At 39.4% G+C, this 17519-nt stretch overlaps 1 protein-coding gene and 1 pseudogene across 12 annotated transcripts in view; both read left to right on the plus strand.

The window, feature by feature from the left end:
• DCX (doublecortin) overlaps window positions 1–17519 on the plus strand; it is a 398585-nt gene that overhangs the window by 64124 nt on the left and 316942 nt on the right. The window lies entirely within an intron of this gene.
• Window positions 12310–12792, plus strand: LOC147340776 (cAMP-regulated phosphoprotein 19 pseudogene; annotated as a pseudogene).

Consider the following 17519-nt stretch of genomic DNA (forward strand, 5'->3'; position numbering starts at 1 on the left):
CAATAATTGTTAGGATTTAGAGTTTTGCACTTCTTTTTCTGATTGGAATTTTTGCTTTGATATCCTCTGCCATATGCAAATATGATGGAGAGGACTTCACATAACCCAATTAGATGAGATTACTACCTGTCTTGGGAGGTGAATGAGTGTGTTGCATAATGGGAAGAAGGATGTATACAGATGTTTGGAAGTTAGAGTTAACTAGAGAACAGAATATAAGTTCCTTACCCAATATCCATTTTTTTAAACTAACAGAGCCCAAACTTTTGAGCAGTATTTCCCAGCCTTCCTGGCATATACGCATGACTATATTTCATACTTTGGGTCAAAGGTATAAGGAGAAACTGTTCATTACAACTTCTGAGGATGATTCTTAAAGTGGTGGGTGAGCTGACATTACAGCCATACCCTAAGGATGGTGGTGAGTCATGCCAGTCCTGGACTGCCCACTTCTAGACTTCTTCATGAGGAAAAAAATAATAAACCTCCAATTTGTTTGAGCCACTATTTTCCACTTTCTGTAGAGGAAAACAATAGAGTGGGAAAGACTAGATATCTCTTCAAGAAAGTTAGAGATACCAAGGGAATATTTCATGCAAAGATGGGGTCAGTACAGGACAGAAGTGGTATGGACCTAACAGAAGTAGAGGGATTATGAAGAGGTGCAAGAATACACAGAACTATACAAAAAAGGTCTTCATGACCCAGATAACTACAATGGTGTAATCACTCACCAAGAGCCAGATATCCTGGAGTGTGAAGTCAAGTGGGCCTTAGGAAGCATTACTATGAACAAAGCTAGTGGAGGTGATGGAATTCCAGCTGAGCTATTTCAAATCGTAAAAGATGATGCCGCAAAAGTGTTGCACTCAATATGCCAACAAATTTGAAAAACTCAGCAGTGGCCACAAGACTGGAAAAGGTCAGTTTTCATTCCAATCCCAAAGAAAGGCAATGCCATAGAATGTTCAAATTACTGCACAATTGTACTCATCTCACAGGCTAGCAAAGTAATGCTCAAAATTCTCCAAGTAAGGCTCCAACAGTACGTGAACCAAGAACTTCCAAGTGTTTAAGCTGGGTTTAGAAAAAGCAGAGGAACCAGAGATCAAATTGGTGAACATACATTGGATCATAGAAAAAGCGAGAGAATTCCAGTAAAACATCTGCTTCTGTTTCATTGACTATGCTAAAGCCTTTGACTGTGGATCACAACAAGCTGTGGAAAATTCTTAAAGAGATGGGAATATCAGACCGCCTTACCTGCCTCCTGAGATATCTGTATGCAGGTCAAGAAGCAGCAGTTAGAAACAGACATGGGACAACAGACTGGTTTCAAATTGGGAAAGGAGTACGTCAAGGCTGTATATTGTCACCCTGCTTATTTAACTTATATGCAGAGTACATCATGTGAAATGCCAGGCTGCATGAAGCACAAGCTGGAATCAAGATTGCTGGGAGAAATATCAATAGCCTCAGATATGCAGATGACACCACCTTTTGGCAGAAAGCAAAGAAAAACTAAACAGCCTCCTGATGAAAGTGAAAGAGGAGAGTGAAAAAGCTGGATTAAAACTCAGCATTCAAAAACTAAGACCATGGCATCCAGTCCCATCACTTCATGGCAAATAGATGGGGAAATAATGAAAACAGTAACAGACTATATTTTCTTGGGCTCCAAAATCACTGCAGGTGATGAGTGCAGCCATGAAATTAAAAGATGCTTGCTCCTTGGAAGAGAAGCTATGACAAACCTAGACAACATATTAACAAGCAGAGACATTACTTTACTGACAAATGTCCATAGTCAAAACTATGGTTTTTCCAGTAGTCATATATGGATGTGAGAGTTGGACCAGAAAGAAAGCTGAGCATTGCAGAATTGATGCTTTTGGCTATGGTGTTGAAGAAGACTCTTGAGGGTCCCCTGGACAGCAAGGAGATCAAACCAGTCAATCCTAAAGGAAATCAGTCCTGAATATCCATTGGAAGGACTGATGCTGAAGCTGAAACTCCAATACTTTGGCCACCTGATGTGAAGAACTGACTCATTGGAAAAGACCCTGATGCTGGGAAAGATTGAAGGCAGGGGAGAAAGGAACAACAGAGGGTGAGATGGTTGGATGGCATCACCAACTCAATGGACATGAGTTTGGGTAAACTCCAAGAGCTGGTGATGGCCAGGGAGGCCTGGTGTGCTGCAATCCATGGTGTTGCAAAGAGTCGGACACAACTAAGCGACTGAACTGAACTGAACCGAATGATCTGTGTTCACTAATTACTTAGCGAAATAGAAATCCAAGTCTATGTGTTGAAAATTGTATTGTTTGCATCAGTTCAATAAGATTTTCATTGAATGCCTAGTGTGTGCTTGGTACTAATGTTCATTGAGAGTAACTTTTGCTGCCCCACTTCCATGCAGCTAACATATACATACACAAATTCCCACATATGCATACACTTTTATGTTTTCCATTGTGTTTGAGTGAATGTCTGTGAAATGATTTCTCTCTTTATTCAAATAAAAGGTTCTTGTTGTTGTTTAGTCACTAAATGCTGTCCAACTCTTTTGTGACCTCATGGGATGACCCAGACAAGAATACTGGAGTGGGTCCATTTCCTTCTCCAGGGGATTTTCCTGACCTAGAGATTGAATGAATCTGTGTCTCCTGCATTGATTGGTGGATTCTTTACCACTGAGCCACCTGGGAAGCTGGGTGATATTATACCACCCCCCAAATGATTATTATCTGGTATGGACTCCTCTGAGACCAGAGCCATACAAAAGGGCAGTTCCCAAGAGTGCTTGGCTGTACTTAACCAGGAATAACTGTGGCAGTCAGTTAATGAGAACATATCCTGAGGTCTAGCCAAAAAGGTTAGATCCTGGGTAATTATTCTGAGCAACGTGAGACAGGAGAGAGGAGGAAAGCAGGGATCCAGGAGACAAAGTGGGCAGTTGCTGAAGGAACAGTAACACCAAGGTACCTAAGAAATTATAGGAACTAGAGTTAGTAAGAGGCTACAAGTATCAAGGTGAGCATCAGACAACATAACTAGTTGGAGTGGAGTTTGGTGTGTGGTTGATAGGGTGGTTCAGGAACACAACTTGAAGAAATAGGAATGTAGATTCAAGCCCCTTTTATGAATGTTTTGCTTCTCCTACCAACAGGGGTGAGTCTTAAAGAAACAGACTACAACCACATACAGTAGTATTTTATTGAAAATGAGTATCATGGCAGAATGCATTGCCTATACTTTGTTTTTAACTCCATGACCTTATAGAGTTAGAGCTAGGGTTAGGTTATGGTAGAACAGCACTTGAAATTCTCTGCACAGTTCATGTTCTGATGCAAGATGCTCTGGGAAGCTCTGAAGAAGCTTTGAACTACCCCTCACAAAATTCACGTGGCTTTCATTTCTATGTTTTGTAAGCTTCTCTCTTCCCTGGTGACTCAGACGGTAAAGAATCTGCCTGCAATGCAGGAGACCTGGGTTTGATTCCTGGATTGGCAAGATCCCCTGGAGAAGGAAATGGCAACCCACTCAAGTAGTCTTGCCTGGAGAATCCCATGGACAGAGAAGACTGGCTGGCTACAGTCCATAGAGTTGCAATGAGTTGGACGCAACTGAGCGACTAACACACAAGGCTTTAAAATGTTAAAATAGCTATTGCAACACCAAGTGATGGTGGCTATTCCATAGACAATACCATTTTAGGTGCCTTATAGGTAAAGTCTTTCAAAATGAAGAATAAGGTAATTTCAATTACAGTTTAAGATAGCTTACAAAGAAGTTAGTAGTGAGTACTTGCACTTCAGCCACATGCCACTTGGCTAGCTGCAGTTGGGAGCAAGAAGGGAAACAAAATGTAATTAGAAAAAGACTCCTATTTTCTCCCTTACTGGATACCCTTAAAACTATAACCTGTCAACCTCTAATACACATTTTTTACCTAGATACCTTTGTCTCTCTCTTAATAGGGAATTGGCTCATGTTAATAATAATACTAAAAATAATAGCAACAAATACTTATACACAGCAAACACCATTTTGCTTAATCCTCAAAACTATTAATATCCCTATTTTACAGATGAAGAAACTGAGTGACAGAGAGGTTAGGACTCTTAACCAGAGTCATATGGCTAATAACTGGTAGAGCTGGGATTATGAATTCAAGCAGACAGACAGGTTCCAACGTATATTCTCTTAACCACACTTCTAAGAGGAAATGCAGTCAGAAGAAATACATGATGGAGAAAAGCAAAACAAACACTTGATAAAATAATGGTCTAAAGTCTGAAATAGATTCAGACTGCATTAAAATAGAGTTCAGATGAAATTTAGCAAAAGAGAGCAAGATTACAGATTCTTTGGAGGAAAAAAGAAAGCCTAGACAAAGAGCAGACCAGGATCAGTGCACTGACTGAAGGAACTCAGTATGCATTGTCTCTTAAAGTGAACAAGACTGAACTTTGTGTCTGTTCTATTGATCTGTAACTGTCTAAATGTTCTACAGCTATAGTTTACTCATTGGCACTTCATTAATGTATATATGTGGATTCTAGAAAAATGGTACACACGAGCTTATTTGCAAAGCAGAAATAGAGACACAGATGTAGAAGACAAACTTATGGATAGCAAGGGGAAAATGAGGGTGGGATGAATTGGGAAATGCTCAACATCTCTAATCATCAAGGAAATGCAAATCAAAACCAAAATGAGCTATCTCCTCACACCTGTCAGAAAGGCTATCATCAAAGAAACAAATAACAAATGCCAAGAAAAAGGAACCCTTATACACTGTTGGTGGGGATGGAAATTGGTGATTGGTGTAGCCATAACTAAGTTGTATATTTTTTACCACAATAAAAGACATGTTGATTGTGACATACTGATTTGATTTTGTGATTATTAATCAGAAGCTACTGCTGAAAATGAGAAAACAGTATTACGGCTTTAAACTTAATTGTTAAGATACAGAGTTACTTACTCATCGTGTGCCCTCATTCTTAATCACTAACCCAGACATCCATCTGTTATATAAGCAAAGAATCAGGAAGCTACAGCCAAGCTCAAGGAAGCTTTTGAATATCTTCTGTACAGATTAAATAGCCTGATATAGCTTAATAATATTTAGATTAAATGCAATAAATAATTTTTAAGTGTGGGCTGAGGGAAGAAGGGTAAGGCACTTATATTGAAAGACCAAAATGGAGGTGTTTTTTGGTTTATTTAGACCTTGGAGTTGATACTGCATAATCAGTTCTGACAATGCCCTCCACCCAAAGGTTACTGCGAACATACTTGAAATTGGTTTTATTGCTTCTTGCAGGGAGAGAGAATGAATGTCACGGGGGACCCATGGGGCACGTCATTAAAAGAGTCTAGAAAGGACTTATTATATAGGAAATAGGTTCATGTTAGGTGATTTGGGCTTTCCTGGTGGCTCAGAGAGTAAAGAATCTGCCTGCAATGCAGGAGTCCTGGGTTCGATCCCTGGGTTGGGAAGATCCCCTGGAGAAGGGAATGTCAACCCACTCCAGTATTCTGTCCTGGAGAATCCCATGGACAGAGGAGCCTGACAGTCCATAGTGTCTCAGAGTCAGACATGACTGAGCGACTAACATTTTAGGTGATTTGGGGAAGGATTCAAGGAAGAGGTCTTTCCACTGCATATTAATGCTGTCAGGAAGCAGAGGTAATTTCATGATTGGATATCTCAATAAATCTTACATAGAAGAAGGGAAGACTAGCCTGAGGGTAAATCTATAAATGGTAGAGAAGCAGTAGTCACTAATATTAGCTCAAAGTGGGAAATAATTATTTTCATATCTCAGACCAAGTTTACATTCAAACATGGTTACATAGTGGTCTTTTTATTTTTTGATATTGATACATTGTATTTGCGGAGTGGCCTTATTTTGATGTTCATGATCTGTAAGAGTATTTACATTCAATAGGAGAAAGCAAGATCTAGTTGTGAAAGTCAGGCTAGCTCCTGAATGTCAGAGCCTGATTTTCTCTTTCTCAGAAATTTTATCTACTCCTACCCCACTTTCTCTGTTTGCTTGTTGAGATCTTGCAGTACAATCAGACAGCTTCTAACATTATTGTTATGAGAGGGAGTGGAAGAGAAACTATCATTTATTGAGTACATATCTTAGGCACTGTTGTATATATAGTGGTATAAAATATCATTTAAAAATAATATATAACCCTGAGGCAGACAGAGTCTACATTTTATAAAGAAAGAAACTAGGGCTCAAAGAGAATATATAACTTGTTCAAGCTGGTAAATAGAGACTGATTTTGAATCCAAATCTGTCTCCAAAACCTTGTGTACTTTCTGCCTATTCTTTGTGTCTGTACATTTATTTAGGAAAATATTATATTCAGAATTGAAACTTGGAGAAGTAATAATTCCCTGAATTCACAGTTTTATTGACTATTTTTAAGTTAGATTATATATGTCAGATGGCAGAACCTATATAGGAAGCACATGATATTATAGTTCTGTTCCACCAGTCACTGCAAATACCCAGAGGGAATACAGCAGGAAAAAAATTGAAGTATTTGAGGCCATCTTATGGATTCTCTTCCCTAAAAGAAATTTAGGAACTGGCCATTTAGAAGAAGTGTTTCCTCGAAGTGAGCATCTAGGAATAAGGATCAGTTCCATTTTAGTTCCTACAGCTTCTGCCACTTGGTGAAGACATGCAAGCTCAGCCTTGCTCATCTCTAGGAGCCATCTGACTATCAGGCAGGGGGAAACATTAAGAAACCTGGACTCACAGCTCAGTCACTCAGCAAGTCAGCCTTCCTACCAGTCCCTTTCTGACCTAATAGTCTAATCTAATAAATGAGCTCTTACCTAGTTTCTTAGGAATACATTTCTATTTTATAATCCAGTTCCAGTAACTAAATCCTCCTCATAAGAAGTCCTCACATTAGTTCTCGTTTCTGTAACACTGGATTGTGAACAAAGAATGTCTCCCGCCATTTCAGTAAGCCAAGGATGTTGCAGCTATACAGCCATCAGCTACTAGAGCCACCAACCAGTGCACCCTGAGGGGATTTCAGGATGAAGAAAGACAGGATACTGGCCCTAGATAGTGAAGGTGCATATCAAAGGAATAATTTCAGTAAGCCCAGACTCTTGCATCTTCCCAGACATAGAAAGGGCTTTCCTGGTAGCCCAGCTGGTAAAGAATCTGCTTGCAGTGCAGGAGACCCTGTTTCAATTCCTGGGTCAGGAAGATCCCCTGGAGAAGGGATAGGATACCCACTCCTGTACTCTTGGGCTTTCCTGGTGGCTCAGATGGTAAAGAATCCACCTGCAACACAGGAGACCCAGGTTTGATCCCTGGGTTGGGAAGATCCCCTGGAGGAGGGATATTGTCAAGGCTGTATATTGTCACTCTGCTTATTTAACTTATATGTAGAGTACATCATGCAAAATGCCAGGCTGCATGAAGCACAAGCTGGAATCAAGATTGCAGGGAGAAATATCAATAACTTCAGATATACAGATGACACCACCCTTATGGCAGAAAGCAAAGAGGAACTAAGGGGCTTCTTGATGGGGGTGAAAGAGGAGAGTGAAAAAACTGGCTTAAAACTCAACATTCAAAAAGCTAAGATCATGGCATCTGGTCCCATCCCTTCATGGCAAATAGATGGGGAAACAATGGAAACAGTGACAGACTTTATTTTCCTGGGATCCAAAATCACTGCAGATGGTGACTGGAGCCATGAAATTAAAAGATTCTTGATCCTTGGAAGTAAAGCTATGACCAACCTAGACAGCATATTAAAAAGCAGAGACATTACTTTACTGACAAAGGTCCATCTAGTCAAAGCTATGGTTTTTGCAGTAGTCATGTATTGATGTGAGAGTTGGACTGTAAAGAAAGCTGAGCACTGAAGAATTGATGCTTTTGAAATGTGGTATTGGAGAAGACTCTTGAGAGTTCCTTAGACAGCAAGGAGATCAAGCCAGTCAGTCCTAAAGGAAATCAGTCCTGGGTGTTCATTGGAAGGATTGATGCTGAAGCTGAAGCTCCAATATTTTGGCCACCTGATGTGAAGAACTGACTAATTTGAAAAGACCCTGATTCTGGGAGAGATTGAAGGCAGGAAGAGAAGGGAACAAAGAGGATGAGATGGTTTGATGGCATCACCAACTCAATGGACATGAGTTTGAGCAAGCTCTGGGAGTTGGTGATGGACAGGGAAGCCTGGTATGCTGCAGTCCACTGGGTCACAAAGAGTCGGACACAACTGAATGACTGAACTGAACTGATACATAGAAAAGCACTATAATCATTAACTGAGATGTCTGTTTCTGTGATTAACAGTAATCTTTTAATGTTCAACTACATGTTATTTTTTGTTGTATGTTTGTTTTTGTTTTTCCCCAGCACAAACTCCTATATATACTGGCTCCTCTCTTACCTCTTTGGAACAGTCCCTCAGAGGCTTATCCCAGGCTTAAGTCCTCAGTAAGTCTACCAAATAAAAACATAATTCTCTACTTTTAGGCTATGTATTTTCTTTCCCAGCCAAGAGGATTACTTTGTTAAAAGACAAATGCAAATGTCTTAACTTTGTTTGATACTTCTAAATCTCCCTTCAACAGGATTGTACTACTTTTGTAGGTGAAGAAAGAATAAAGTTTTGACAGGCATATTCCTCTTTTCATATTTAGTTAAATTACTTCCAAGATTTACATATAACATGACTGATCACCCCGTTTATGGACTTCTCTAAATATTCAAACCTGAGAGTTCAAATCTTAGAATCAGATAGGCTTAGTTTGAACCCCAACTCTTCTGTTAAACTCCCTTAGCCAAAACACTTAACCTCACTGAACCTCAGATTCCTCATCCAAAAACTGGAGATAATAATATTTTATCTCAGAAGGTTGTTGGGAGAGCAAGATGCTGTATTTAAGGCCAAGCAAAGTACCAGAAGCAAGTGTTCATGAAGTGGTAATTTATTTTTAAATTTCAGGAAAAATTCACATAAGATGACCTATTTTGAAGTGTACAACTCAGGCTCCCTTGGTGGCTCAGTGGTAAAGAATCTGCCTGCCAACACAGAAGACATGAGTTCAATTCCTGATCCAGGAAGATCCCACATGCCACAGAGCAACTAGGCCTGTGCCACAACTACTGAGCCTGTGCTCTAGAGTCTATGAGCCACAACTATTGAGCCCACGTGCCACAACTGCTGAAGCCCACACACCCTAGAGCCCATGCTTCACAACGAGAGAAGCCACTGCAATGAGAATCCCACACACCACAACTAGAGCATAGGCCCTGCTCATCAAAACTAGAGAAAAGCCTGTGCATCAACAAAGACCCAGCACAGCCAAAATTAAAAAAAATAATAATAAACTGTACAATTCAATAATATTTAGTATATTCAGTGTTGTGCAGCCATCACCTCTATCTAATCCCAACTCATTTTCATTGTGTCCAAGAGAGATCCAGTGTAGCAGCGCCTTTATATCTCAAAAAATGTTTTGCCCACTATTGTTGGTAAGGCAAAAGGCATCACAGTGAGGACATTAAGATCACAATCTATGCTGATTAAGTACAACACCCCATTCATTTTGATCTCTTGTGTGATGGTATCTGTAAAAATTCAGCAAACCTAGCCTACTTGCTTTAAGGGTTACTTTCAGGATTTTTCATCTTACAAGGTCAGCATGCAGGGGTTTTGTATGGCTCAGTTGCCCTTTCCATCTGCCATCATACCATGAAGCTTTATTTAAGCACATTACTCAGCTAGGTTCTGTGCCAACTTCTTGTAACACAATTTATCATTGACTCAGACTAAGTATTTGCTAATTCACTTAGAATTAATTGTGCACTTTAATCTTTTCATTGAATTGGTTCCCATATCTGTAGCTTTTATAACCACAAGTACTAGCTGCATACTGATTAAAAATTTCCCATCAGTTGTATATGAGATATGACTATAAATTTCCTTTTTAATTTTTCTTATATGACTCATAAACTGGCTTAGAAGCAATTTTGAAAAGGACTAAAAGGTTTGCAAGCAATAGAGGTGTCCATGGAATAAATGTTACTTTTCTGTTAGGCTACTCAGATGTATATACATTCTGATTTGTTAAAATGGTTTTGTTATATTACAGTCCCAATTAATAGTCTCCATTTCAACATTGCTTTAGAATACTCATTTTTTATGAGAAATTTCAGCACCTTTTCTGATTTCAGACTATAAGATATAAGCTTTTTTATGTAAGCTTTTCTTTTAATGGTTTTTGATGATGCAGTCATGTATTGCAGTGAGTAAAACATTCTTTACAGGTAGATGGAAGAGCAGTTAGTACCATTCATAACCTGTGTCAATTGTTTGTTTTGGCATAGTGCAATGGCACCCCACTCCAGTACTCTTGCCTGGAAAATCCCATGGATGGAGGAGCCTGGTAGGCCTCAGTCCATGGGGTCGCTAAGAGTCGGACATGACTGAGCGGCTTCACTTTCACTTTTCACTTTCATGCATTGGAGAAGGAAATGGTAACCCACTCCAGTGTTCTTGCCTGGAGAATCCCAGGGACGGGGGAGCCTAGTGGGCTGCCATCTCTGGGGTCGCATAGAGTCGGACACGACTGACGTGACTTAGCAGCAGCAGCGCTAGAATAAGAGAACACAAGACTAGAAATATGTTAGGAAAGCCAGGTTCTGGTCCTCAGCCTGAAACTAAACAGCTCTGTAATTTGGGGCATGTCACAACTTCATACAGGGACCAGTTTTCTTATCTGTCACATTGTTATATTTCTTCTATGTACCTCATTAAGATGAGGGCTTCCCTTGCTGCTGCTGCTGCTAAGTCACTTCAGTCATGTCCGACTCTGTGTGACCCCATAGATGGAAGCCCACCAGGCTCCCCTGTCCCTGGGATTCTCCAGGCAAGAACACTGGAGTGGGTTGCCATTTCCTTCTCCAATGCATGAAAGTGAAAAGTGAAAGGGAAGTCGCCAGTCGTGTCTGACTCTTAGTGCCCCATGGACTACAGCCTACCAGGCTCCTCCATCCATGGGATTTTCCAGGCAAGAGTACTGGAATAGGGTGCCATTGCCTTCTCCATCCCGGATACGCTACCCATACCCAATCCTTTTTTCAAAGTCTACCTTCTAGGCAACCCCAATTAAGTATATGTGCTGCCAAAGCGAGCACTCAGTAAACCCCAATTAAGATACTTCCTTGTTTTTGTCTACTTGATCTTTCGACCATTAAGAGAAGTAAGCTAAAATCTTCTATCATGATAGTGATTTTTTAACTTTTTCCTTATATTTCTATTACATTTTGCTTATATATTTCAAAGCTCTCTTGTTAGATGCCTAAAGGTTCATGACTATTTCCTCTTATTGAGGATAAAACTACCATGTTTCTCTTTGTCCCATTAATTATTCACCTTGAATTCTATGTAATATTGATACACGTGCTTTATTTTCTTAGCATTTTCCTAGTATCTTCTACTTATTTTTATTTTATTTTGGCAGGTCTCTTGTAAACAAATAAAAGTCTATAGATGGATTAAAATTTCCATCTGATAGTAAAAATGGAAAGTATATCAATACATTCTATTAGCAAGGCTATAAGGACACAGTGACTCTCATATAGTATTGGTGGGAATGCAAAGTAGTACAATCCTTTTGGATGGAGATTTGGAACTATTCATATCTAACAAAATTAAGACATATGCATTGTCTAACAAAGTAATCCTATTCCTAGGAATTTACCCTGAAAATAGACCTAAAATAATATTAAAATATATATGCAAAGGTTATTTGTTACAGTGTAATTTCAAAATACTGGAAACAAACTAAATGCTCATGCAGGAGACTACCTGAATAAAGTACAATACATTGCACAGGGGGACACTAGGCAGATGCAAAAAAAGAACAAGAAGAACTCTATGAACTGACATGGAGTGATTTCCACGATATAATGTTAAGTAAAAAAAAAAAGTGTGCAAGTAAAAATAAAGTATGCAAAATAGTATGTTATCTTTCCTGTGTAAAGAACTTGAAAAGACATATACACTCTTCTTTTAAAATATTCTTTAAAAAGAATTATATATGTATGTATGTATAACTGAATCACTTTGCTGTACAGCAGTAATTGACACAATTGTAAATCAACTATACTTCAGTTTTTTAAAAAGACTATCATTTTATGATGTGTTCAAGCAAAGGAAGGTATTTGGGTCAAACATATTAGAATCTCAGGGCATCGCAAAGCCAGAGAAGTGGGGTATGGGGTAGCAAGAAGTATGCCTGCAGAAGGCCCTGAGGCAAACTCCACAGAGGAGCAAAAGGAAATGGAAGATAAAGTGACCAGTCCAGGGAGAGCTGAAGAGGCAAAATTAAAAGCAAAGTATCCTCATCTGGGGAAAAAGCCTGGAGGTTCAAATTTTTTTAAGGAAACAACTGTGGAAAGGGCAAAAATATTTTTATTCTTGGAATTACAACATGGCTAAAGCAAAAATGAAGAACAGCAACTTCCTACTTCAGCCCCTGGTAAGACAGAGGTCACTGATGACCACATTCCCATTCCACAGGGCCTTCCTCAATGGAAACCATCTCTTGTTGCCTATAAGCTGGCTGGCTGTTTAAAAGAGCTGAACTGCATGAATCTTCTAATTCCCATTATTTCTCCTTAATATGTTATTCCTCCGCTTTTTATTTCCTTTTACTCACTCAGTCATTTGAATGATGGCTTTGCAGGTAGGGGTAAATTGTGCTGCTTTTTAAGGGAATAATATAATACATGTGTAGAGTTTCTGATTAGTTTAGCAATGCACTGATGAAAAGAACATGTTAGAGAAATGTAAAGTAATCTACTTAAAAATAATTGTATGTATTACCCAACTCCTGGTGTAGGGCTGGTTCCAACAAGCAACAGGCAAGTTTTACAATTTTAATGTTTTGGCTTTCTTTCAGTTCAGTTCAGTCACTCAGTTGTGTCCGATTCTTTGCAACCCCATGAACCGCAGCACACCAGGCCTCCCTGTCCATCACCAACTCCCGGAGTCTACCCAAACCCATGTCCATCGAGGCGGTGATGCCATCCAACCATCTCATCCTCTGTCATCCCCTTCTCCTCCTGCCCTCAATCTTTTGCAGCATCAGGGTCTTTTCAAATGAGTCAGCTCTTCGCATCAGGTGGCAAAAGTACTGAAGTTTCAGCTCAACATCAGTCCTTCCAATGAACACCCAGGGCTGATCTCCTTTAGGATGGACTGGTTGGATCTCCTTGCAGTCCAAGGAACTCTCAAGAGTCTTCTCCAACAGCACAGTTCAAAAGCATGAATTCTTCAGCGCTCAGCTTTCTTTATAGTCTGCCGGGGACCAGCCCCGGCTGATCCAGGGTATTCGAAGGAGAGACGGCGTAGGCGAAGATGAGGAAACAATTGCTTAATTAAATGTTAATTAAGGATATAAAGAGTAATAGAATGAGGATAGCTCAGTGAGGAAATTCAGTGGAGAAAAGAGGCTGAATAATTCAGCCAGAAGGTAAGAGAAAGAACGACATGGTGAGACCAAGTTTCAGTGACAAGGCCCGCACTTTATTTTCCAAAGTAGTTTTTATACCTTAAGTTATGCATAGAGGATAATGGGGGAAGGGGTAGAGTCTTGCAGCAAGCCAGGCTTTCTTCCTGCAAACTTATCATATGCAAAAGCTTAGGTGATTTGCATCATCTTCTGGCCCGGAGGCCTGTTAACATTTTAAGACCTTTTCTTCAGAAAACTTATTTTTCTCTAAAGGTGATTGGTCAGGAGCCACCCTCCAAAAGCATTAGATAAAGTTGCATTCCTACAGCGCAAAGGTGTGGTGGGCTATAACAAGAAAAAGAATTAACTCAAGGGTCCCAGGTTACAAACATTAAAGCTACTACTTACACCAATTATATTAATCAATACACTGCCAGGGACACAGCAGGTAAGGGATATGGAGACTTAGCAGCAAACATTGGCCCAACAAGTGAAAATCCCTTCACCAATACAATTTCTAATCAATCTTTTAACTACTCAAAAGAATCTGTGTTTAGACAGTTTAGAACATCTCCTGCCTCTCACAGTTGGGAGGCTCTGAACAATCACATGTGGCCGGAAAAACCTATTCAGGCAGGCTAGAGGACTTCCAAGGGAGTTTGTAGGTTGAAACACTGTCACACCCAGGAATTATTAACTGGAGCTGTAAGCTAACTCTTTTTTCAGAGAGGTAGTGGGGGACAGCCCCCCGCAAAGTCAGAGGTATAGGTGAAAGCACAAAGCAGAAAGTAGGCAGACTCTGGTTTTGGGGGTATATGCTCGAGAATTTCCAGGGGGACTCCTGAAGCTCGATCCCGCCTTTGCGTATGCCGAGCCTCCTTCCTCATGACCTTTGTCATGGGCGGAGTTCCTCACGCTGGCTACCGGCAGTGATAGAATTCCAGTTGAGCTAGTCCAGATCCTGAAAGATGATGCTGTGGAAAGTGCTGCACTCAATATGCAATATGCACTCAATATGCAATATGCCGGCTCCCAGCAATAGTCCAACTCTCACATCCATGCATGACCACTGGAAAAACCATAGCCTTGACTAGATGGACCTTTGTTGGCAAAGTAATGTCTCTGCTTTTTAATATGCTGTCTAGGCTGGTCATAACGTTCCTTCCAAGGAGTAAGTATCTTTTAATTTCATGGCTGCAATCACCATCTGGAGCAATCTTGGAGCCCAGAAAAATAAAGTCAGCCACTGTTCCCACTGTTTCCCCATCTATTTGTCATGAACTGATGGGGCTGGATGCCATGATCTTAGTTTTCTGAATGCTGAGCTTTAAGCCAACTTTTTCACTCTCCTCTTTCACTTTCATCAAGGGGCTCTTTAGTTCTTCTCTTTCTGCGATAAGGGTGGTATCAGCTGCATATCTGAGGTTATTGATATTTCTCCTGGCAATCTTGATTCCAGCTTGTGCTTCCTCCAGCCCAGCATTTCTCATGATGTACTCTGCATATAAGTTAAATAAGCAGGGTGACAATATACAGCCCTGACGTACTCCTTTTCCTATTTGAAACCAGTCTGTTGTTCCATGTCCAGTTCTAACTGTTGCTTCCTGACCTGCATACAGGTTTCTCAAGAGGCAGGTCAGGTGGTCTGGTATTCCCATCTCTTTCAGAATTTCCCACAGTTTATTGTGACCCACACAGTCAAAGGCTTTGGCATAGTCAGTAAAGCAGAAATAGATGATTTTCTGGAACTCTCTTGCTTTTTTGATGATCCAGCGGATGTTGGCAATTTGATCTCTGGTTCCTCTGCCTTTTCTAAAACCAGCTTGAACATCTGGAAGTTCACAGTTCACGTATTGCTGAAGCCTGGCTTCGAGAATTTTAAGAATTACTTTAATAGCATGTGAGATGAGTTGAATTGTGAGGTAGTTTGAGAATTCTTTAGCATTGCTTTTCTTTTGGATCAGAATGAAAACTGACCTTTTCCAGTCCTGTGGCCACTGCTGAGTTTTCCAAATTTGCTGGCATATTGAGTGCAGCACTTTCACAGTGTCATCTTTTAGGATTTGAAATAGCTCAACTGGAATTCCATCACCTCCACTAGCTTTGTTCGTAGTGATGCTTTGTAAGGCCCACTTGACTTCACATTCCAGGATGTCTGGCTCTAGGTGAGTGATCACACCATGGTGATTATCTGGGTCATGAAGATCTTTTTTGTATCGTTCTTCTGTGGCTTTCTTTAATTCATCCTAATTATAGCTTTGAATGTTAAGCTGATTTAAAATAACATGTATTTTATTAGTTTCTTCTGTATTTTCCTTTTAAATTTTGTAAAACAGAAGTTTAAGACCACAAGCTAGAAGAAAGGTCATGTATTTCAAATGCAAATAGATTGGGCTCCAAAAGATTTGTATCCCGTGCTTGAACTTGAATGACCTTAAATCTGTTTCAGCTTTAACAATAGAATTTTACTTGGGCCATGTTTGCCCATTCTGGTGTAACTTATGTGACTCTAGTGCTTAACAGTTGCTGTTGAAGCTAGTATTTTTATTCAGTTTTATAGTGTTAGAATACCTTTTATTTTTGAAGATGTGAATGAAGTGTGCATGTGCACTGACTGTTGAATTCACTTTTGTGCCATTTTTGTATGTTTTGCACAACCTCTCAGAAAATATTAATTCTCCAAATTCTCTTAATCCCTTTGCAAAGAATTTTTATCTATGAATCAGGAGTCTTAAGAAACTTGGATCTTGAGTCCTATGGACCTTCTTCATTTTTGATGAATTTGTTTTTGTGGATGATGCTGATTTCATAACTAACTTGCTTATACCTAGATCTATGGTAATGTCACTGGAATTGATTAAAAATGAATGTTAGAAGTTTGGATATTTCACTTCATTTTGGAATGCATACCTCTGTGGGGGAAGTGGTTTTGATGATAAAACTTATTTTGAGTAAAAGGCTTTTTGGCTAAGCTCCTAGACTGACACCATATTTTTTGTTTGTTTGTGGTCTAGATCAGTACTGAAACCAAAATCATTAGTGTGTGTGTATATATATATATATAAAACAACTGTGTATGTATATGGACACATATACATATATACAGTGTGTGTGTGCTCATTATACATATATGGATATACATGTATATATGTAAAAAAAGATATGAAAAAATAAGCTAGGATATTAATGAGATTGGTTACTTACAAGTATAGTTGGGAGCAAAGTAGAAAGGAAAGGATATGGAAAAGAGTGGAAAGAATATGGAAGAGTATCATACTTTTCTAAATATACATTTTTGTATAGTTCTGAATTTTTTTAATTTAAATTCATTTATTTTAATTAGAGGCTAATTAACCATGTTAATATTCACATGCTTAAAAATAAATAAAATCAACAAGGATGGGGCAAAGCAAAAAAAAAAAAAAATGTAATTCAAACCAAAGCAAATGAACCTAATTTCATTTCAAACAAATAATATAACATAGTGAATAACAAAAGTGTGTGTGGAGAGAGATATGAAGACTTAACATAAGTAACTAAAATACAGTATTTTGACTGTATACCTTATGAAAACTCCAGGAAAGAAATTTGGACTCCCAATGATGTATGACTTAGAGCCAGTAACCTCTGAACTTTATTTCTGGCCTTGTCTGTAAACTCTTGCAGCCTTCTGGTAAAGCTTGCCCCCATCACCGCTAGTCCTCCCATTTCACAAGATCCTCTTGCTACCTGGACAAGAACCTCTTTTAAATCTTGTGCCAGTGGGACTTTTCTCTTTATAAAATGCCTGCACACTGCTATTCAGTCTCTCTCATTTCTGGACTTTCTCCCTGAGAGCCATTCTCCCTGCCCCTTGCCTTGAGATTTCCTCACCTGTTTGAATAATACAGTTTTGTTTTTCTTATATAAAAAGATGATCATCATGAGTTTCAACATTTGAACCAAACACATGAGCTCCCCCATGACATGTTAGGTTGCTATAACGTAA

The sequence above is a fragment of the Bos grunniens genome, chromosome X, assembly GCF_055505025.1.
Source record: "Bos grunniens cultivar Pamir isolate PY7600 chromosome X, Bosgru_T2T1.0, whole genome shotgun sequence".
NCBI lineage: Eukaryota > Metazoa > Chordata > Mammalia > Artiodactyla > Bovidae > Bos > Bos grunniens.